Here is a 24,158-nt window from a genome sequence, read left to right as displayed (position 1 = left end):
TAATTTTTGCAAATTTAGCAAATAATACTTCAGTTTGGTCAGAATTTGTGCCAGTTTGGCAACATGCCGAAGAAATTAAACATTTTACCTTTAATTTCTGGAAGTACTTTTTAATTATTATTTTTTTCATTCTCTTGCTCTCCCAGCTGCCTACAAGTCCTTGGCTTATTATCCACAACAATAATAGAGGTTGAAAAGAAGCTTGAGGGTTTTTTCTTAAACTTATCGCTACCAAGGCAAACAAACTCATATTACCTCATATTAGAAACCACAGGTTTTGTAGCCATGGGAAATGATGAAGAGGAAGTTATGAATGAGGGCTTGTACACATGGCTAGTTTTGGTTTCCCAGGCTGAGCTTTGTGGCAATATAAGATTTCTGCACTGGGACATCATATCTGAAGGCAGTGTATTTTTTTTTTTTTTATTATTAAATATATATAAAAATAAATAATATCAGACAAAAAAAAATGTAAATAAAGATTTGCCTTTTAAATTGTATATTTTTTATGTAGAATTTTAATGATATCTATTTGATTATGTGTATAAAAATAACCACTTTGGAATCAATTGTATATTCCTGAAACACACAAAAACAAATGTTATCCGCTAGTTGCTTCGCCTTTAAAAATGTATTGATTTCCCGGGCTCCCAACAAGCTTAATGCAATCGATAGCGATGGCCTTTCAAGATCAGCACCAGTATAAGCATACCATCCTCTCATGCACAGTTACCTCTACACAGCCACACACACTCTCCCTCTGTATCCCCCTCACACCCCCAAGTAATGATTGTCCTTGGGCAAAAGAACAGTTTGTCTGCATTAGGAGTGAAGTGTTCCTAATGGGATTGTTCTCCCACTCTGGTAATGATGTTATGTATGAAGGGCCAGTTTGGTTTGTAATGAAGGTGAAAGAGATTGCAGCACACTTCTCTTTGACCTCTGTTATCTACCCTGTCTTTTCTCTGTCTTTCATCCCACCTCAGCTCTCACCAATTCTGAAGATCGATAGTTGTTTATGTTTGCAGTGCGCTCAAAGATCTGCCTCGTTGGTTGTGTGGAGATAATGTGTGGTGTGATCTGTCCTTGTTACTCTGGGTGAGGGCAATCAAAGAGGTGAGACTGTGATTTTGATTACTTTTGAAGGGTTGCTCAGTGTCATCAACACAATGGAAAGCTCTGTTGATCTTAACATTGTGTATTAACAGAATACTGTAATGAGCTACATGTGCTTAAATGTGAATATTTTGTGAAACTTCTTGTAATAATTGTAAACATATTGTTATTATTAATATTATTATTATTTAAAAAAAATTGTTTTTATTTTTTTATTTTTTATAAAAATGTCACAGGTCAGTTCCAGTGGTGATAGGGGTTGTGGAACAGCAAAACTCGACAGAACAGCACAATATTACAAATAACCAATGCAACACTATTATGTTATTTGCTTGCAGTCCACTTAAATTTATAAAACTAAATTTAACTGTGTTGGGACTATATTGTTATTATTATTATTTTTGCTGGCATTAACAGAAACTTTTTAGTTTTTAGCATCGGACCGGATAATAGGAGTGAGTGAATGTTGATAGTATGTGTTGTTTGATGTGTTTTTATATAGGGTGACATATTTGTTTGCTTTTGTGGTATGTTTGAATTTATAATTAATTCTGTTATGTTGGAGTTTTGAGAGTTGCTGTGGTGAGGAGTGGAGATTTCTTTTTACATAATTTAGGGGTTAGGTTTTCACTACCAGGCATTTCAGTTGAGTTTACTTGGTAAATTTATGTTAACTTTCCATCTTTCCAAGCTCTATAAAATTGATGACGACAGAAGTCGCAAAAGATCAGCAGAAAGTGCAACTTTTTTTTTTTTGTACTGTTCGTCAGTACTGTTTTCAATTCTGTTCTGTTACACTGCTTCACTGTTGCGACGTGGCTCGTTTTTTCGGTCTTGAACCCAAGACCCTGAGTCAAATAAAAGTTAACATTTTTAAAAACCCGCGAAAAAACTGCACGTTCTGTGCAGTCTGTGTTTGAACGCTAGAGAGAACATGTCCAGTGTGAACCACTGTTATTCCAAACGTGTATGAACGGGGATTTCTGAATACTAAAGGGAGACATTTATAGACCTTTCTGCACAAAACAACGGTGAGGTAGGACTATATAAGCATATAAATATGAAGACCGAGGCAGGTTTTCGAGCTTTTTTCTTCAGTAAATATTTCTCAGGGTGGTGGGCTTATTTTTTTAAAAAGTTTTGGCGCGAATAACTACAACCGTGAATCTATTGAATGTTACTGAATCCCAGAAAAGAAGATGAAGAAAAAAGGGTTTGACCCAGAAGCGGGCGTGTTGCCACAGCTAATAAGGTAATTTATTACAATTTGTTAAAATATGACAACCCGCTCTGACCTGACATGAAAAATACCCTTATGCAGTCCAGCGTTTGATGTAAAATCTACTTTAATTATAAAGTTGTCTAAACACTCTAAAAAATGTCTGTCAGTGTATTTTACTTTATTCACTTGTTTACCCAACAACTATTTAAATATGACAAACTAGGGGAAAAATCCTAATTTAAAGAGTTTTGTGACATACAAAACCAGAACATAAATATCATAAATTATTTCTCCTTGATTATAAATTTTTTTATATTTTCACATGATATTTCTGTCTTTTTGAAGAGTCATCTGTCAGGATATTTTGCTCTGACTGTCCTGCACCTCTCTGCTCTGCATATCAATGTTCACTTTCCCTTTCTTGTCCCCCAGACTCAGTTCAATGTGTTTCTCCTGCAGGAGGTTCTCAGGCAGGGAGAGGCCAGGATGGGGTTGCACACCAGGGAGAGAGTTTCAAGTTCAAGTGCAAGATTACATGTTCTTGACCAAGAGGAAGAGCCGAGGAAAAAAAGTGTGGTAACTAAGCCGAGAGAAGTCATCTGTATGCTGCTGTAACCTTAAAAAAGTGTGGTAACTAAGCTGAGAGAAGTCATCTGTATGCTGCTGTAACCTTAACAGCACATTGATTCCAAATGAGAGAAAAAGTGAACAAGAGAAGCCGGGGAGAAAAATCCACCCCTTTGCTTTCTCTTCACTGCTACTCTCCTCCTCTTTCCCTCCCACTAAGATATTCTGTCTGAAGCCACCCCCTTCTCTCTCTCTCGATCTGTCCTGTATTCCTATCCTTCACTCTCTCCTACACATGCACATACTATTAAACACCACTTTTCTCATTTTTCTTCATCTCTCATCAGGTCGTCTTTTAGCACACCGATTTAAGAGCCTCTAGTATTTCTGCTTCTCCCGACGGGTGGAGAAACCGGCTCAATGCGGCTCTCTCTCTCTCTCACCGGTGTATCACACACTGGGATAGCCTGTTTCTCATTGAGAGGCCCTTTTTTTTTTTACTTGTAACACGCGAGTCTCGCTCTCTTTACGGTGCAGGTTTCCCTCCCCCTCCCCTTCTTCTCTACACTTATCCGTAAAGAAAGGAAGGAAGCGGAAGAGAGAGGTGTCTGTGAGGAGGAATGATGAAAAGGCAGAGAGAGGGAGAGAGAGAGAGAAGGAGGGGGTAAAAGAAGAGAGCAGGACTGAGGAGAGTGGACTGGCAGAAACGTGAAATACGAGAGGGAGAAGAGTAAAGTAGGAGAGGAACCCGTAAGAGGAGAAACGAGGGATGGCTGACCTGGAAGTGGGCAAAATCGGGGGAAAGGAAACCACCATTCTATTCCAACACTTGCTGGTATTTCGCTTTTCACTTTGCTTTTGTTTTGGTCATTTCTTGTCTTCATTTTTCATCTTTCTGATTCTGTTTTTTTTCTATTTTTTATGGTAATATGTCCCGATATCATTCCTGGGTGTTTTAGTAGTGTATAAATGTGCTTTCTTTTTCTTTACATGCAAAAGTAACCATCCTTTTGCAGACTTTAAGTACTTTTCCTTCCTCTTCCATCACATTTTCCTCCCTGCAGCAGTCACGTTTTGTTTTCTTGTGCGACACGTATTCGCTTTGGTTGTGTATTTTTGTTAGACACTTTATTGTTAACACATTAGACTAATATTCATGACCCCTCCAAAAGGCTAAAATGGGGCCCGCAAGTCAAGATGATCGCATAAAAGCTTTAGTACTTACCGTTTGCATCAGTTAAATTAGTTCTGCACTGATGCACTTGTAGAGAGTGTGATCTTTATGTAAAATCAGTCCTGGCCTCCTCAGTTTGTGCCACTTTTGTTTCACTTGAAATGTAGCGTAGTCCCTTTATTGGAGTGTCCCCTCTTCTCTCTCCGTACCACGCTCCTCCCATCACCCCTCATCCCCGCTGTCTGTCTTCCTCCGTCTGCGCCTTTGCGAAAAGGTTCACCGCTGTAATGCTTGTGTTCATCAAACCAATGAATACAGATGTTAACATTAATGAACAGTTTCCCCCTTTCTGTGTTTATTCTTCTTTTGTGTTTTTATTTTGCTCTTATGATTTGATAACAGCATGCTATCTCATCCTGTCTCTGCTTGCATATGTGTTTTTTTCAGGGTTTTATATCTCACATCTGACTGCATAACTGTCTCCACGGTGATTATCCTCTACTGCCCTTAACCTCATGGGTCCTGCTAACCTGCCGACATAATGGCAGTCTAGCGGTCAAAAAAAACGATGAAATGATGTTTGCTTTAGGCACAAATCCTATGAGGACAAAGTTAAGAGCTTGTGTGTATTGATACTATGATTTTTAGTTCCCTGTCCAGTCGCTTTCTTGCTTTTATGTTTTTAAAAAAATGGTGTTTATTTGTAAACACTATGAGTTCTTCATGAACTTGTACAGTGTATTATCATTTAATTGCAAAAGTGCATTCCTTTTACTGCCTAAAAGTTTTAAATCGCAGATGACAATTCGGTTAAATGTTAAAAGAACATGGAGGTAGTAAATAATATAATGCATGAAATGTGAGGGTGTAGCACAAATGTTCGGAGCAAACAGATGAGTCTAATGCCGTGCTTCTCAACCAGGAGGCTGGGGCCCACTAGAGGGCCTCAGCAAACTTCCACGGGGGCCTCAAGATAACTTAAAATCATTTTAAATAAGATAATGCAACTAAAATTCTATATATTTACCTTTTTAATGAATTGTTTTTGTTTTTGAAGAAACAGGATTGCCTTGGTCATGGAAAACCTTAAGATATGAGGAACTGTCATTTTAAAAGTATGATTTCTAGATCTGGAATAAAGTAAATTGATAAAATCTTATAACACCATGGGCATTTTTATAATGAATATACATTTGTCTAGTTGCGCCAAGCTCTAAAATATTTTATTGGTTAAAAATGAATGAGGAAAAATATCTACAAAAAATCCTTATACTTGATCATATCCAGCAAATCATGAACAACTGGAAAACAACTTCAAAAATTGTTAAGTCAAAAAGTTTGAGAACCACTAAAGGTCTAATGTCTGTCAGTTATATACATAAAGGGGGTTAGCTAGGCACCAGAAAGGGGAAAAATATGGTTTTGGTCGGTTTTAGGTTATATTGTCATATAGAACATAGGAACTAATTTTTTTGACCATCCCTGTTTCACTTCGCTTTTGTGGTCAAACCCCAAAAGAATGGATGTTTGTGTGCTATAACCATCGACTATATAAGTCAAGCATTAAAGCAGAGTTATTTTGAGGAATCTACAGTGGTTTTTGTTTAAATAACAATATACTCTGGCAAATTTATTATTTTTATTATTTTTTGTGCTTCACAATACCTATCTGTCTTTGTGTACTACCTCAGTTTCCTTGAATTTTGAAACTACATTCATCATTGGCTCACAAGTGCATTCATACAGTACCACATCAATTTCAGTATGACAAATGAATCACCTTGAGCCACAAGTCTTGAATACTACCAGCAGTACGAAACAGTATAAGGGCCATTGACTCTCCATATGTTCGAGTGTCTCAGATTGCTTGAGCCCATCCTCACTGAAGTGCTCAGGAAATCAATAGGTTTGACATCAGCGCTGCCTCCTATCTTACAATTTCTCACTGAGGAATAGAATGTGGAAAATTCATTTTCATCCAAAAAAAAAAAAAACGGTGGACCTCCACTGCTGTTTTCTTTTGTGCAGTACTTCAATTAACTTCAGGCTTTTACTATTAGGCTTAAATTCTATATTCTAAATTGGTTCAAGATTGTGCAATCAAAGTAACAAAGATTTATTCATGACTGATATATTGTCGTATGGAGTTTAATGGCATTTGCTATGGTGAAAAAAAAAACCTTTATTCCTATGTGCTCTGTATAAAGATAGCATTTCTACATGTAATATAAACAGCGATTTGCCTCGTTCTTCTGGTATCAGATGTGTCCGTGAATGTGTCTAATTGGCCTAAATTGTAGTGGTTACTGTATATTTTTAGGTAACCTTACTAGTGACTCTGGTCTAAATGGCTCTTTCATCAAATCTCAGCCCACTTCAAAATCCAAATTAGGCTGAATTAAGACATTTGTAGAGGAGCTGATGCCATTCTCAACAACAGGTGGATATGTATTACATTCAATAGAGCAAAAATGTGTTTTAGGATTTTTTGTTACATTTTTGAAAAATGATCCTGTTTTAAAGAGGGTCTGGTAAGCAAACATGTCTTCTTTAAACAGCTTCTATACTTGCATGGTAAAAAATGTATTCAATGTAACTGCGCTCATTGAGTGTTTAATTAACTTGATTCCTGAGATTCTGATCATAATGACAAACCTTAATTGAATATATATATTTTTTTGTTCAGTTATTGTTTAAGTGATATATAATCCCAAATTTTAATGGATATTTCATTTGGAAAAAAATGGCATCACCCTCATGTTGTTCAGTTTTGTTTATTTAACTAAACAAAAAAATTTAACTATTACAAATTTTCGGTAATTAAAATAAATCTCAAATAAAACAAAATGAAGTATAGCAGAAATAAATAATAAAAATGACAAGAGCACATAACCTAATTACAAAAATGTGAACTACAATTGAAATGAAAACATCAAAACATTACATTATAAATAACAACATTCTAAATAGGAATAATAAATTAAAATAACACTGATGTCATTCCAACCTGCATGACTTCCTTTCTTCTGTGTAATACAAAAGAATATATTTTGAAAAATTTCTCATTGTGTTTTTAGCCACACAGTGAAAGTCAAAGGAGTCTGAAACAAAACAACAGTCAACAACACTGACTTCCCTGTTGTGGCCAAAAATACACGAGACATTTTTCAAAAAATCTTCTTGATTATGAATGATGACAGAATTTTCATTTTTTGGAGTGCTATCCCTTTAAGAATAATGTGTATTTATTTGAACTGAAAGGCAGTATTTCCTGTGGAGCTATAGTGGAGGTGATGTTTTTCAGGTGATATTCTGCACCTGCACAGTTAAATGTGCTGACAGTATGGGGCTAATTAACAGTTGCCTGACTGCTGTAGTACTGGGTGTTTACCTGGAGTGCTGATGTACGAATTGCTGGAGAAGAAATGGTACCACTGGCTATTGTGTGTTCAGTATGTGTGCGCTATGCACGTTTACACAGTGAAGGTGACACAGAAGTGTTAGTATGCATGACCAAGTGAGAGTGGCATTGTGTCATGACTGTGTATAAGCGCACCTGAGGTTTGATAGCGTGTGTACAGCGCTTATGATCATGTGTGGGTGTGGGTGTGCGTACAGTGGTTGTGTGGGGGTTAATATCTGCAGTCCAGAGGAATGTGTTTCGGGTCAGCAATGAGAATTCCTCAGTTCTGCATTAGTAGGTCACAGCGCTGCTGCTTGCCTCAGCACACTCCTTCACTGGCGATATTCTCTCTCATTTTCTCATCTTCTCCACTTCCCTTCTTTTGCTTTAGCTAGGTCTCATTTAAATTTTTCAACCTTCACTTTTCCCACATGGAATTGTTATGCATCCTCTCATTCTTTCTTTGTTTCCTCTCTCTCCTGCTAAGACGACTGAGATGTAGGGGGTTGGGTGGAAAGGGGGAAAGGCTATATGTGTGTGTTTGTGTTATATAAATGTAGCCACGTGCACCGTTCACTCTTGCCGCCTGGTGCTTATGTTTGCGTATGATTTATGTCGAAGGTCTTTCTTATAACCAAATGCCACCCATTTCAGTCTCTTCCTATGAAGAAAAGAGGGAGTAGCAAAAAGTTCAAACATTTAGGGTAAAAAGCATTTGTTTTTGAAAGAAATTAATACTTTTATTCAGCAAGAATGCATAAATTGATCAAAAGTGACAGTTAAGACATTTATAATGCTACAAAAGATTTATACTATTTCAAATAATGACTTCCTATTCATCAAAGGATCATGAAAAAAATGTAGCATGGTTTCTCTACTGTAAACAAAAAATTGTATGATCAAAAATTTATGTTAGCTAAAAATAAAACAAACTATTATTAACAAATATTTTTCAGTAATTTAAATAATGCAAAATAAAATAAGAGATGAATATTAGATTAAAAAAATCTTAACTTAAACTTAAAAAAATTGTAGAAAGTAATGTTATCATTATTATAAGTTATATTAAGGCAGCTGTTAAAGTAGATGAATTTTATTTATTTATTTATTTTTTACTGTGCACTGAAAATGTTAAGCTCAGTACTGATAATAGTAATAAATATTGCTTGTGCCCCAAATCAGCATATTAGAATGATTTCTAAAGGATCATGTGACACTGAAGACTGGAGTAATGGCTGCTGGAAACTTTAATTTGTAATATTTCACAATATTACTGTTTTTTACAGTATTTCTGATCAAACAAATGGCACCTTGCTTCAAAAACATTGTAACATTTGTTGACCCCAAATGTTTTTATGGTAGTATACTATATGCTGCATCTGCTCATCCAGAAGTACAGTATCTAGTATCCAGAAATGAAAAATTTCCATCATTCATGTTGTGTAAAATGCAATATAGGGAAACATAACCCAGGCAAAAACAACATATGCCACATATTCACAAGCTTGCAAATATGCAAAATGAGGTATTATGTATTCGTTCACCACAGAAAGCAGGGCGTTATTTGGTTTTAACTTTACAAATTCAGTTGAACATATGGCCTGCAGCTTCAGGGTGGACCCGCTTTTCAATTGTACCTTTGTTCCAGTGTCCTCAGTGCTCTTTTATTTGTGTTGTATCCCTGTCTTTCGTGTGGAGATACCTTTCTCTTTCTTGGCTTTCTCTCTCCCATCTGTGTCTGCACTTTGTTCATGTCTGCATCCCTATCTCCTGCCTGTCTCTGCTATCTTATCCTCTGATCCTACACTGTCTAGGTTGTTATCCTGCTCCTTTTGTGTGTGTGTGTGTGTGTGTGTGTGTGCTCCCAGAAAACTGTATTTGTGTCACACTCTGTCCCCAAAGCTCGATATGTGTCTTTAAGCCCTTCTGGGAATCAGGGAAAAGAGAGGCATATTCACGACGGATTCAAAGGGTATTTTAGTCCATTTCCCAATTCAAAAGAAAAAAACAAAAACAAATGAGAAACTAGGGTTATTTTCACATCTGAATTGATAATAAATGGTTATATTTAGATTTGGCCTATCAACTACATTGTTAGTTGTGCGTTTATTGTTGTAATATCAAAATCCGAGACTCAGGCTTTGAACTTCATTTCTTGGTTTTACAAGATTTAGATGTCTTGGACTAGATGTCTAAGCTAAGCTAAGGTTCTCCAGTCATTAAATGCAATTAATTTTCAAAACTGTTTTTTATATATATTTAAAAATTACATTTGTTCCTGTGATGGCACACCTTCAGAAATCATTCTAATATGCTGATTTGTAGCTCAAGAAACATTTCTTATTATTATCATCAATGAAATCAGTTGTAAAAACAGTCTTTAATAGAAAAAATAAGAAAGTTGAAAAGAACAGCAAAATAAACAAAAATGTAGATAAAATTGCAAAATTTTCTGAACCCAAACTTTTGAACAAATGTGTATATATTTAAAATTTTCATTAATTTTAAAACTAAAACAAACAAAAAAATTTTTGGTTGGCTGCCATATAAACATATTGAGAATTTATTAATTATTATTTATCAGTACAGGCTTTGTTGAAGCTCTCTGCTCAGTGTAGAACCACACACAAAGACAGCAGACTCTTCGAAGCATCATCAAACACCCAGCGGCTTCATAAGAAACATGTTTTTTTTGCATGATTAAGGCCTTTGAGGGACAGTTATGTTTTTGGATTGCATTTTCCTTTTTATGGAGGAATGGATGAGGAAAACGACTGTATTGTTGACTGGTCCAATGGCAGTGAATGTGACAAGATGATTGGTTAAAAAGCAGCTGTGGCTTTTGGATTCATGCAGTTTAGAGGAACGAGAGTGTAAGATGAAAGCCGCTGTAACCATGGTTCCCCTTCTCGGGACGTTTGCTTAGAGCAAAGAAAGGTCAGGAAACAGATCAAGTGCAAACACTTGTGAATTGTTCAAGTTCAAGGTGAAGTTTAACGGCTAATGGAAAACATGGTAGAGTAAGAATAAGATCAGTAGATACAAGTAAAAATTTTGAGATATTGTATAGTACAGTTTGGTCACAGTGAGAAAAGCGTGTTTGACTCATAAATGACTGTTGATAGCACTTCAGCGGTAGTATTTCCTAATTAATATGATGAAAGCTTCTCAAACGCTCTCAATTTGTGTGCATTAATGACTTGAATTCTGGAAAAAGAGTCACTCAGTGAACTCTGCGGTTGGCTTCACACCATGCTGTAGATTTGAGCCTGACCTGATTTTCTGCCAGTGGATTTGAATGGTTATGCAAAGCTAACCAGTTAAAGTTGACACAATAGATATTTATCAGGTACAGAGAACAAGAGAAATGGCTAAACGATAAAGGAATCACAGATTATCTGGATGCATGGGTGATCATGCAGCATCATCCTCTGGTGAAGGAGGTGATTTGTGCTCTGCTGTGCCTGTTTGCCCTCTCAGACAATGTACAAGGTCAAAGCCAGAAGGTCAGATGTCAAAGCTGGGGAAATGTGACACTTCCCTTCCCCCAGCTCTTGTCTGACGACCTCCTGTGTTGTGTCTGCTTGGCTGATATGTGTCTGTATTTAACCCCCCCATGGGATGCCCATTATCATGTGCTGTTGACACACAGTCAAACTCTGTCCTGTTTTAAAAAAACACACAGGTACTTCCAAAATATCACAAAAACATTTTACATTGTTTTGGGGACAATTTGCTATATTTTTTATTGTAGTATAATAAAATATATTTGAAAATTTCTTTACATTTATATTTTATTTAATTCTATGTTTTATATAATATATATTTATATAACTGTTATATAACTGTAATAAAATAATTGTTCACAAAGGATGCATGATTAAATGGTTTTAAGTGACAATAACGACATTTATAATGTTACAAAAGATTTCTATTTTTAAATAAATGCTGTTCTTTCAAACTTTCTATTCATCAAAGAATGAAAAAAAGATTTCCACAAAATATAAAGCAACACAACTGTTTTCAGCTTTGAAAATAGTAATTAATAATATTGAGCAAATTAGCATATTAGAATAATTAGAATAATTTCTATATTTCTATTATTTTGCTTTATAAATTTTATTTTTTAAAGTGTAATAATATTTTGAACTATTACTGTTTGTGTTTACTGTATTTTTGATCAAATAGGTGCAGCCTTGGTGAGCATAAGAGACTTCTTTCAAAAACATTAAACAGTCCTACCAACCCTAAACTTTTAACAAGTATGTAAAATATATTTATATAACAGAATTTAATGCAATTATTTAATTTATGTATGCATCATTTTCCAGCTGAAGGCTTCCTTGAAGATTTTATCATATTTAGCAAACTTCTGCGGACCAATTTGTACCCAAAGTATAGCTAAGTAAACACACACACATTCACATAAATTAGGTTCTGACTCACCCCTTTAACAGAAAGTCAATAACAGCACAGGAATGATTAATCAGTGGCTCCATTGTCCAATTCCACCAATTCCCCCTCCTCTCTCACACACTCTGGGCCCCTCTCATGGCACAGTATTGATCTGAATGCATTTGCCTTCCATTTATCCACTGAACACAAAGAACTGTGAACTCACCCGGTACTGTGCCCAAATCCATCTAGGGAAGGATCACTTGCTTGCCATAGACATGCATAAATAGGTTTAGGGTAAGTGTTAGTCAATGGAAATGTACTCCGCAACAGCTTTAGCCTGTTTTTCTTTTTTCTGCTTTTTTCCCCCTGAATTAATTGACAACATCTCACATACTGTTGGTCATGTGTTATGAGGTCACATTATTTGGCAGCATGATACAAAATTGCATATTGCAGTACACCAGCAGAGAAACATAAATTAGATAATAAAAGTCAATATTCAGGCATAAGACATTAACGTTCAGGTAATGGGAAAGCTGTATATCATGCGGTGTTGAGTATAGAAGAAAAAAATGGTAATTAAATGATGGAGTTGGTTGTGGGAGTTGAAGGAGCCACATCCACAATGTTTGATGCTGGAAAACAGTTTTGCACTTTCTTTATGGAAATAAAATAAGAAGATAAATATTATTGTCAGAAATATGTGTATTGTGATGAATATACTTACATGCTTTTGATGTACACTGTAAAAAGTGATAAGTTGACTTAACTTAAAAATTTTAAGGCAACTGGTTTCCTCCATTTTCAATTTTAAGTAAATAATAATAAAAAAAAAATAAGTTAAGTGAATTGTCAAGTTCACTTAACTTTTTTTTTTATTATTATTTACGTAATAATTTTAAGGCAATGGGTTTCCTCAATTTTAAGTTAAGTCAACTTATCACTTTTTACAGTGTAGTGTATGGATATGTACCATATTTGTTTATTTAGTGTCTTTATTCTCTTTACTCTTAAAGCTTTTAAAACATGCTTGTCAATCATCATATTTAAGAGTTTGTGTGTTGCTGTTTGTCTGCGTTCCTATCTGAAAACCAGAATAATTTGACGGACAGCCTGTTCAAAGCCCTCCCTGCCTACCCTATCATTGTGGTTGCCATGACACCAGACTGTTTTGTCTGCCCTTTGACCCCTTTAAGAGGTGCTTTGGTCAATCAGGCATTGCCCACGAGGGGCCGACCAAGGGGGGAAAGATGGGGCGACATTTCCTCTCTAAAATGAGGTATAAAAGGTTCCTCTATACATCTGTTGTATGCAGGGGTACCAGCATAGTTATGGGGAGGCACAGGCATGCACACACAAACAAAAGGCACAGATGAATGTATCCATGGCACAGTTCTGCCTTGGAAAAAAAAAATTGAAAGGATCTATGAGGTCCCTTGTGTAGACAGAGCTCGTGCTTGTGATAAGAGCAGCTACCAGCACAGGAAAGAGTTTCAGACGAATGCTTAGTGGAAAGACTAGAATTAGGCAGTTTGAAGATCAGAAAGGTTGCTGACAAATTGGCTTTTGGAGACAATTAAGGCCCTTTATATCTATAAATGTTGTTAATTGATTAAAATGCAATTTCATAAAAATATGAATTTAATAAATCATTTAAAAATATGCATTACCATTCAAAAAATGTCTATCTTAATGTTTTTTTTAAATGTGTTTTATTCCTGTGATGGCAAAGCTGAATTTTCAGCATCTGTCTTCAGTGTCACATGATCCTTAAAAAAAATTAAGGTTTTTTTGATGAACTGAAAGTTTAAAATAAAACAGCATTTATTTGAAATTTTTGCAATATTCTTGCTGATTAAAGTATTAATTTATTTTAAGAAACTTACTGACCCCAAACTTTTGAATGGTTGTGTATTTTAAGAATAAAAATGTTAACATAATAACATAATATATATAAAGTGCAAATCAGTATTTGTTGAGCAAAGCCTACAAATGAGGATAATTCAAAAACATTGGAATTATTGTGGCAGATGAGTAAAGCGTCGATGGATAGGCATTATTTCTGATTTTAGAGGTCAGTTATATCTTTTGGTAGATTTGAGTTTTGGTAAAGATTTAATATTAGAAAAAATCTGAGTAATATTTCACCCATCAAAAGTCATAAAAAGTGATTACAGACCATCTTATCCTGTCACTGTTGTACTGCAATCTGCCATCTGATCTCTTAAGATATCACCAAACCTATTAACGTAATCATATAAATATGCTTATAGAAGGACCACTTTGGCAATCATGGATAGTAAAAGGACTATCAAGCATAATATAAGTCCTATTTACACTTGACTCCAGTGAACTAACGCCTGACAAGCCTTTGAATTTAATCCTCTCTTGCCAGAACTGCAGCATGCATCCTCCTCTCCTCCGAGGATTGTTGTGACTCGCTGTGAGTCCTCGTCAGGACTGATAAGATTAGCGTGGGTTCTGTTCTCACCCTAGGACACAAAGTATGTGGAACAGAATAACAGCTCATGGGAATTTATGTTGCTCTGTTTAATGGTGTTAGATACGTTATGCTTCAGACTATGAAATTGGCCTGGAACAGAGAATTTGTTTGGTTTTCTCTCCCTGATAGCCGCATAAATGCAGATAATCGGTGGTGAAAATGAACTTACTTTGATTTCTGAAGGCTCCTTTCATTTCGGTTTTATTTCCGTCGTGAGCGCTGACCTGTATGTGACCTGTTTAATATGGTGTATGCAGATAAGATTACTGCCAGGCAGAAGGGTGCATTTTTTTTCTCATGCAAATGAACACAGAAGCCTGTCAAAACAGACATAAAATATGAATTACATACCAGAGATCTGGGGCTAGAGTTTGTTTATATTTAAACACTTATGTGCATTCTTGGCATGATGTCACAATTATCTGGGTAAGATGATGCATCAGGGGAAAACCCTGGGTGTCTGGATAAAAGTGAAAAATGAGAGCACATGCTTGTAAGCATAAGGCAGAAATAACTTCATCAAGCTAATTTTATTTCATAAGAATTATTAATTCAATCATTCAAGTACACTGTGGTCCAAAAACTCATTTGGATAGATAGACTGCTCTTAAAAATGTATGAATGCCTTTGAATTATATAACGAAATATCAAATCAAGCAGGACTGTGATAGCAAAGCTAAATTTTCAGCAGCCATTGTTCAAAAGAACAGAAATGTATGGAATTATAAATTTTTTGTAACAACATAACAACATAAATGTCTTAATTTAATGCTTCTTTGATTAATAAAACAGGGGTGTAACGGTACACAAACATGATGGTTCGGTATTTACCTCAGTTTTGCGTCACGGTTCGTATGGTTTCGGTTCATATAGTTCGATTTGTACGGCATTTTTTTTTTAATTTCCTGAAAAAAAATGGACATAATTTGAAAGATGAGGCTTTGTTTCTTATCAAAAGTATAAATATATAAAACTGGAAGTTTCCAATGAAGTTCCACTCGTGCGGTACTTCAAACTATGCAGTATTTGTTCGGTACACACCTAGAATAAAAGTATTAATTTCCTTAAAAAAACAACAACATTTGAACGGTAGTGTTTTTCTGAGAAATAAATTATTAAAAATGAACTAATGCCACTTGGTTTGTTATCTAATGCAACATTTATACATTTTTGAGTTTGTCTTGTGTCAAGATGTGTCCAAATAGTTTCTGTTGCCACTGTGTGCACAACGCCATTAATTTGTGTATATTACATGTTTTAAACCATCAGTACTTTGTCTTTTTAGAAGCTGGGATGCATCACCTGAGATCTGCTCTGATGCTCATCAGGGACTACAGGTGTTCACTCCTCATACGACATACAGCTCAAAGGAGACCAGCTGGTCAGTGATCAGGTAACCATACTTTTCTTTCCCACCATCATTCTCCACCCGTTGTCTTCTCTACCTACAATGCTCATGCACCAGAGCTGAATACCACCTATGAATCGAAACTTTAAACTCATGTAAATCACTCATGCTTAACGCTTCATTCGCGTCTAGTGTGAACGCACCATTAGAACCTGTTTTTTTTGTGAGGCCCCAGATAGTTTTGCTATTGTTCAGTATGAGTTCCTCCAAGAATGTTGTATGTTCTTCTGCGTATGTTTCTAATATCTTTCACATTTCTGCCATGGTTGGTTTTCTTATGAATCAGCTTTTATCATAGAAATATTTGTTGAACGGTCTTACATTCGTGTTTTGTTTCCCACTCTTTTCTTACATTAATGGCCGAAGCTGGACGTCAAGTTGCTCTCTGAATATTTCTGATTGTTCCTGAATATCCTTGGCATTCCAGCTGACCTTCATATTTTGCAGCTGACCAGAGTTGTGCGTGCGTATTTCTCTTTTCTCAGCATCAGAGCTCAGTTCCACCAACATGCCTGGCATACACGCTAACCCCTCTGACGTGATTGACAACTCTGCTCTAGCAACCGCTTGGCACGTTGCCGGGCTGCCCAGGGTTGCCAGGGAAAGTGTTCCCATAGCAACACGTTTAACCACTTTATTTGCCACCTTGAAATGTAGCAAAGGTTTTGCAAAGAGGCAGAAAAGGATTACTGGTGAAATTTGCCCAGGAAGAAAATGTGTGGAAAGGTGATATGATTTTTGTGTTTCATTTTTGCAATTTATTTCTCCATTTACTTTTAATTTTTGTATGTGTTTAGGGATCTGCTGCTAGTGCCGAAGGCATTATTTTTTTTCTTTATGTAAGACTATGTAGATTTGGTATGGTGTATGGTGGCTCATTACTGGCCATTTAAAATCACAGACATCAATATTCAGCTTGAAGGATTATTTCAATTCCAGAATAAAAAATTCCTGATAATTTACTCACCCTCATGTCATCCAAGATGTTCATGTCTTTCTTTCTTCAGTCGAAAAGAAATAAGTGTTTTTAAGGAAAACATTCCAGGATTTTTCTCCATATTGTGGACTTCAATGGGAGCCAACAGGTCGAAGGTCCAAATTGCAGTTTCAGTGCAGCTTCAAAGGGCTTGACACGGTCCCAGCTGTGGAATAAGGGTCTTATCTAGCCAAATGAATGCTTGTTTTCTAAAAATAATTTTAATGTATATACTTTTTATATTAGGAATGCGTGGTATACCGGTACCGGTATATATTATATTTCAAACGGTACGATGTCATAATTTTGCTCGATTCGGTATTTCATACGCTGCTGTTGCGAAGTGCACCTGTAGGTGGCAGTGCTTCCCAAATTGCTGCACAACCCAATAGCCCCTCACTGCAGAACAAAATATCCAGGGGGCGGGGTTGGAGATTGGTAGGTTTAGGGGTGGGGATGGGTGGGTTTAGGGATCAGGGGGTGGAGACGGTTAGGTTTAGGTAAATGTAAGGTGGGAGGAGTTGGATCTACATCCAACCACACCCCCTGGATCTTGTGTTCTGCAGTGAGGACCATCTCGCCCAACCGGTAAATGTGACAACAGAACAACGCGATGGATCAAACAGATGAAACTCTTATCAAAGCACCTGAAATTAATAATTAAAGAGAACAGTAGAAGTGAAATATTGCATTACTTTGCATACAAAACAGATGACAAAGGTGAACGAACTGACCTTACTGCACCTGTATGAATGTGTTGCCACAGGAAGCCTTTTTAAGCATTTGTCGCTTGCTAATCCTGATCTTTTCAGAGAATTAAGAGTTCGACAGGTGAGTGCATCATTCATAAATTCAGATTTAATTTGAACTTTTATTTACAACTGATCAACACACATACAGATGTGATACAGTAAGCTCAAATGTGCGTGTGTGACACGCTAGAACCAGTGAGGTTTTGATCACGTAATATATGCACTTGCATTTCATACAATCGAATATTAATTGAATTTGAATTAAGCAAGAGTTTTGCTATATTCATTTTAGTATGAATAATATGAAGGGAATGTTTTTGCCGCACTGCCGACCGAGCGCGAGAGTGAGATTTATATTTAATGTTTTTTCTTTGGCTATTTGAGTCTGAAATCTGAAAACAATCTGAGAGAGAGAGAGAGAGAAATAATAACATGATTTTAAATATTACTTTGACTGTTAAAATAACACTTTTCAATGAAGCAACAGTTGTTGTATTAATTGGGTTACTTCAGTTCTTTTTTTTTTTTTTTTTCAAACTCAGTCAAAATGTAACCTATATTCCCGGTAGGTTTTTTGAGACATTTTGTTTGCACTATGTGTTTCCACTGAAAGGATAAGAAGATTTGAATATATTTTCATTATATTACTTCAGTTATATATATTTTTTCTCCAACATCAAAATGTAACCTATGTTCCCTGTAGGATTTTTGTTACAGGTTGATACAAAGGTATTAAGATATGAATCTGTTTTTATTATTATTATTATTTTAATAAAATTGTTTTCAATTCACTTATCTTTTGAGGCTGGCTGTTTGTCACCTATGGTATCGATTTAATATAATTACATTCTGGTATCGTACCAAAGCCAAAATTATGGTATCAAGCCATCCCTACTTTATATACAAATGTTAATTTTGCACTAGCTCTGCGATGCACATGCGCAACTTAACGCATTGTGCAATCACAGTGGAAAGGTCATGTGCTGTTAGTTATTTGTATGTGTATTTCGGTTCAAAAAGGTAGGGTGGGGCGAAAAACTCCATCTCATTTTCTCCTCCAATTTCAAATTCATCTGGCATCGTTGTAAAGCAATCGTTTTTTGTAAAGGCCATATGATTTTCTTTGCACTTTCGCTTTGTAAACACTGGGTCGGTACTTCCGTCTATGTCACGCGTGACCTTTCCAACGTGATCACGTAATGCGTGAGGTCGAGCTAATGCAAGATGAGTATTTGTGGTTAAAAGGTATATATATTTGATTTTTTTTTAGATAATGACCAATCAAGACCCTTATTCCTCGGTTGTTATCACGAGGAGCCCTTTGAAGCTGTATTGAAACTGCGATTTGGACCTTCAACCCATAGGCCACCATTGAAGTCTACTATATGGAGAAACATCCTGGAATGTTTTCCTCAAATAAATTAAATATAATTTATTTTTCGACTGAAGAAAGAAAGACATGAACATCATGGATGACACAGGGGTGAATAAATTATCAGGAAATTTTAATTCTGGAAGTGAACTAGTCCTGTAACATCCATGTGCACATCAAGGATGATCATTTAAGTTTAAGTTCAAGGGTGCACACAAGTGCATCATGCGTTCACACATATGCATTTCAGTCACACAGTTACACATTAACACTCAGATTCAGGTGTTCAGGCTTGCTGTGTCCAGTATTGGCATTTATATGGAAAGTGTGATCCGGAGAGGGTGAGTGAGAGTGCATTGGGGAACCGAAGTGAAGAAAAGTATGGAGAGATTTTAAAAAACACCAACTGGAAGAGGGGGTATCTTGTGATACAAAAGCCGTATCTTGTGAGGATGACGCTGAGTTGACATCAATGCTGCATTTATGCATGATTTGATTTTAAAAGAGAACAAGGGGGTCAGCAGAGGGAGGAAAAATAAAGGGATTGGATAATTGAAGAAAGAGTGTTAGAATGAGAACCAGATGAGATGTAGGTGGTCCAAAGGTCGACTAAGTAGTAGGACGGAAAAAAGGGACATTGGGATGTAGGCAGAATTAGGGGGGGAACCTGACAACACTCATAGTGGTGTGAGAATTAAAAAAGGGCAAGAGTCTAGAGACAAAAAGGATGTACGGCCAAATAATCTACCTGGCAACACGCTAAAGGAGGCCCTGGTATTGCCATGGTAACATGCCACAGGATTGTCACAGGTTTTTGACGTGTCGCTTGTCTTTTTTTCATTCTGTGCAAAAATACAGAATCATAGAGTTACAAGCAAGGGTTTGTGCATTATTTTGGGCTTGTGAGCTCTGCAGAACACCAAAAAATATATTTTTAAGAATGTTGGTAACCAGGTTAAGTGAATAAGGACAGAATTTTTTTTATTTTTGACTGAACTGTCCCTTTAAAATGCTTTTTCATACCCCTCTTTAATATGCAGAGCATGGTGTGGGTCTGATCTGTTTATTAGCCAATGGCAGACAGGGAGAGAGTTCAGGGATACCCATTTAAAACAGGTATTCTTTCTATTCTGTTTGGTGATGCAAGTGGTGAAGAAATTACACATTTTTTCTTTCACATCAATATATAATACACCGATAATCACAGATTAACCACATTAGCTATGAACATGTTCCACTTTCATTTCTCAACCAGAAAAAAAAAAGACACTCCCACCAGGGTTATCATTACCTAAAACAAAATATGTTTTATTAGTTAGGTAATAAAAAAAAAAAACATTAACTGAAATAAACAAACAAACAAACAAACAAAAAAACACCTTATTTTATTGCTAATTGCCAAGGCAAAATTTCTCATTTTTGTTTAGTTTAAGCACTAAAATAACTAAAACTAAATAAGCCAAAAACTAAACAAGGGGCCTGTTCTTCGTACGTCGCTAACTCAGTTAGCTGGATTTGATTGTTGCCGATTTCACTTGATCTTGGATTGTTTGGTTCTTCGAAGCTCATCCCGGAGTTGCTGTCATAGCAACAGGTCCGTAAGCTTAAACCTGCTTGGGAGCAGGTTTATTTCATGTAAACAGGATTAGATTGCATCTTTTTAAGCAGAATTGATACTTAAAGTATGTCCCAGCCACCGCTACTTTATTATAAGGGTACCCTACTGGTCCAGGGACAATAATTTCAAAATTAATTTGAAAATAATATAACAATGTTGTGTAGTCTGTAAGACTATAGACACAGCCAGTTTTACTCATTGAAAGATTTACTAGTGATGAAATAATTACTTTATAATTGTATTGGAGTTTTACATGCTATACAGTTAATCTGAGTCGTGCATTAATTTGAGTGGTGACAGATATTATGGGAGTGGCTTGATGGAGCGCAGGAGATGCAGATAACTTTCTCTCTAAGAAACTTTAATTAATGCTGTCACATAAGAAATCTGCTTCAAAAATAAAATTAAATGAATTGCTAATTACAACATTGAAATAAAAATGTAAAGCCTGTACAAATACTAGAAATCATAAGTATAAATAATTGGGAATCATGTAAAAAAAATTACAAATAAATTAAAAACAGTGCACATCTCATTTATCTATTATAACATTTATGTGGTTTTGTTCGCTTGGCTGTTTCCTCATAAAAGTCCAGAAATTTGTCAAGTTTTTCGTCAGGTGTCTTTGTTAATGATGTGATGTCATTACGTTGCTGTCTTGCCGCCAGCCAATCGCTGCATTGCTGATCGTGGTTTCGAATATCAATACATCTGCCCTTTTCGAGGAACACGAGAACGTGCAGTAATCTTAGACACCTTAATCCAGATATTTTAATCTAATACGCCAATTCGTTTGAAGAACCAAATTAGCCAGAGATCAGTTATCAGGATTAGAAGATCTGGAATCTTTCAAATAATCTCAGATGTAATAAGCGAGGTACAAAGAATGGGCCCCTGATGAAAACACAGACATATAAACAAAAACAACAACGACACACAATAAAATGACTAAAACTAGTATTACAATGAAAACAGAAAATATAAAAATAAATCTAATTCAAAATATTAGCAAAAGCTATAATAGTATGTCAGTACATATAAAATAACACTGAATACCACTTGGGTTTTAATTTGACTTTCACATTCATTTAAAGCATATTTGATGTTAAAACAGAGCAACCTGACCAGCTCAACGCAGCAACACTGGCTCAAGCATTAGCATGTGTTTGTAGCGGGACTATCTGTTTGTTAGTATATGGCACACAGGGGAAATGTTCAAGAAGGGATACCCATCTGAAAACAATTATTCTTTCTATTCTGTTTGACTCGAGTGGTGCGGAAATTACACATTACACAACACATTCACACTGACATTATATAACACATAGAAAAACCCAAACATACACAATTATTTCCTAACATAATATTTGCTTCTTGGCACAAATTAACTGCACTAATGCCGGTTCCTCAGCTAGCATTCATATCTGTGACTACACAGAAGGTCATAAACTCATTAGCTGAACCTATACACTCATTAAGCTGAAACCTCTTGGATGAATTCACACTGCAGTAAAAACAAATGTAGAGAACAAACAAACAAAGAAGCCAGGCTGTAGACCGAGCGGCTTATGCTAGTGTAGATAAACACATTTGCATTCCTTTGCATGTATGCCATCTGTGAAACGTGTGTAGTCGACATGCAAAGTGATACGGCTTGAACCTATGGCTCTCATAGGCCTTTGGTGTCTGTGTGTGAAAATGAGAGGTCTCAGAGGAGCGCTACACCACTGCTTTCCTGCTGAATAAGCACTAGCTTCTCTGTTAGCAGACAGACTCTATATTGCCAGGCCTGCAGAATCAGTCTAGACTGATGGAATACAAGCTCACAGCAGTGATTTACACAGCGCTCTTCACATACACACACATTTATGGGGTATTTCGATGATTTTGTAGCATTTCGTTATAATTAAGTAAAGATCAATAAGCATTTTTTTCTTAAAACAGTGTGTGTGTGAGGGAAATTAGTGTGTGATGGGATGACAATGGTAAAAGAAAACATATTATCAGGGCAGCATGAATATTTTAGTAGTTGCAGAGAGAGTGGGTGGTTTCACCAAGGAGGTCAGGCTGTGTGCGTACATGTGGATGCGTATATGTGTGTGTCTGTGTGTCTGTTTCATGTGTGTATTATGTATGTGAAAGCCACTAATGAGCAGAGACAATGCAGGAGGAGGCAAGGCAGAGTCTGTTCAGCGCACAATATCACCAGCAGAGGGCAACAATGCCACAACAATGATTGCAAAGTGCTTTCGACAAGGGTTTTGTGCTTGTATTGTTTGCTAAATATGCAAGAGAGTTTGTTTATGGTGATTTTGTGTGTATTTGCATGTGTTGTGTACCCAAGGGCTATTATTATATAGACAATTTTAGGTAAGATATGAGGCCATTATAGTTATTTTGAATACTGAACATATATTAGGAGAACTTTTAACTTTGTCATGAATATAAATGCCTTTGAAATATCAAAATTCAAGAGATGGCAGTGCAAAAAGTGGAAAAAAACAAAAAAAGATATCAGTATATCCGGCAACGGAGTAAAACGGTCCTCAGCAATCTCTCTAATGGGCTTTTCACGGAGAAGTATGTGGCCCTGCATGTGCGTTGCGGTGTGAGGTAGTTGGTTGTATGGTTTCGCATAATAAACAGCCCGGAGATAACTGTACAACCTTCTAGCTTTCCCTGCGGCTGCACGCTTACAGCTATCAGAACCCACTATGACGCCTGAAGCAGCATGGGATGAGCTCATGTGGACAGCCAGGAGCAATGATTCAAATTACTGTGGTTATGTAGTGGATATGTAAGAGATTAAAATGTCTTTTTTTAAAGATAATCTGAGGTATTAAATTAGATACAGTGGGGTCCCGGATTGAACATGTGGGATTCAAGCTCTTATTTAAAATCTGCGAATAAGCGAAGTTGTTTAAAAATTTAACACAAAGAAACATGCTGTAAAGTGAATCATAAATATGGAAGAATCTGCACTATTTCAGATATGGTAATCTGTGAGGTGAGCTTTTGTACAAAAGGTCAGATGTTCATCTTCCATTGCAGCACAAGATGCTCTTTGGAGAACATCTGGTTTTTTTCAAACCTGTGGACTTCATGAAGCCTCATTCTGAAATTAATTGATATTTTTCACTTCTACTTTTCATACAAATTGTTATGCTGAATATATCATTTGTAATGAGGAAAATTTGCAAAACAGAAGCACTTTCTCTGGTCTCTGACTCTTGGTCCCCACTGTATATCATACAACATATCATTTTCAAAACTGACTGTACTGTTTCAATGCATGCACTACCAAAGACAAGTGTTTTTATTATACATTGGAAACATCAACAGGAGATGCTTTAAGGCAGTATGCGTGTCGTGAAGTCAAAGTCATTTTTTGTTTGGTGGTGACTGAGGAATGTAAACAGCACAAAAGCTGCAGCTCTTCATAGTCTATCATATTTAGATTGAAAAGCGACGCATTCATAAAAATGAATTTTTCTCACAGTATGTGGTATTGTTTATATATCAGCTTTATAGAAATGCTAAGAACATTTTAGTTCTGATTTATTGCCACTGGCATCCAATTAGATGAAATTTGTCTGATACCAAAGGCTGTCAGATCTTGCCTTTAATTTTTAAATCACTTTATTTCATC

General features: G+C 36.1%; 1 long non-coding RNA gene across 3 annotated transcripts in view; it reads left to right on the top strand.

The window, feature by feature from the left end:
* The first annotated feature begins 2,044 nt into the window (after positions 1–2,044).
* The window catches only part of LOC131522489 (uncharacterized), a 29,503-nt gene continuing 7,389 nt past the window's right edge, over positions 2,045–24,158 (top strand). For 2 of the 3 annotated variants that reach the window (XR_009266540.1, XR_009266539.1), the window contains exons 1-4: positions 2,045–2,368; positions 2,798–2,914; positions 3,443–3,740; positions 15,669–15,776. This is a non-coding gene — a long non-coding RNA (uncharacterized LOC131522489). Of the gene's footprint in view, positions 2,369–2,797; positions 2,915–3,442; positions 3,741–15,668; positions 15,777–16,157; positions 16,612–24,158 lie in introns of those variants that run through there. The other variant, XR_009266541.1, reaches the window with a different exon arrangement.

Source organism: Onychostoma macrolepis, chromosome 16 (assembly GCF_012432095.1).
Source record: "Onychostoma macrolepis isolate SWU-2019 chromosome 16, ASM1243209v1, whole genome shotgun sequence".
NCBI lineage: Eukaryota > Metazoa > Chordata > Actinopteri > Cypriniformes > Cyprinidae > Onychostoma > Onychostoma macrolepis.
Note: the sequence above shows the minus strand (reverse complement) of the source record. Positions and strands in the feature narration are given on the sequence as shown.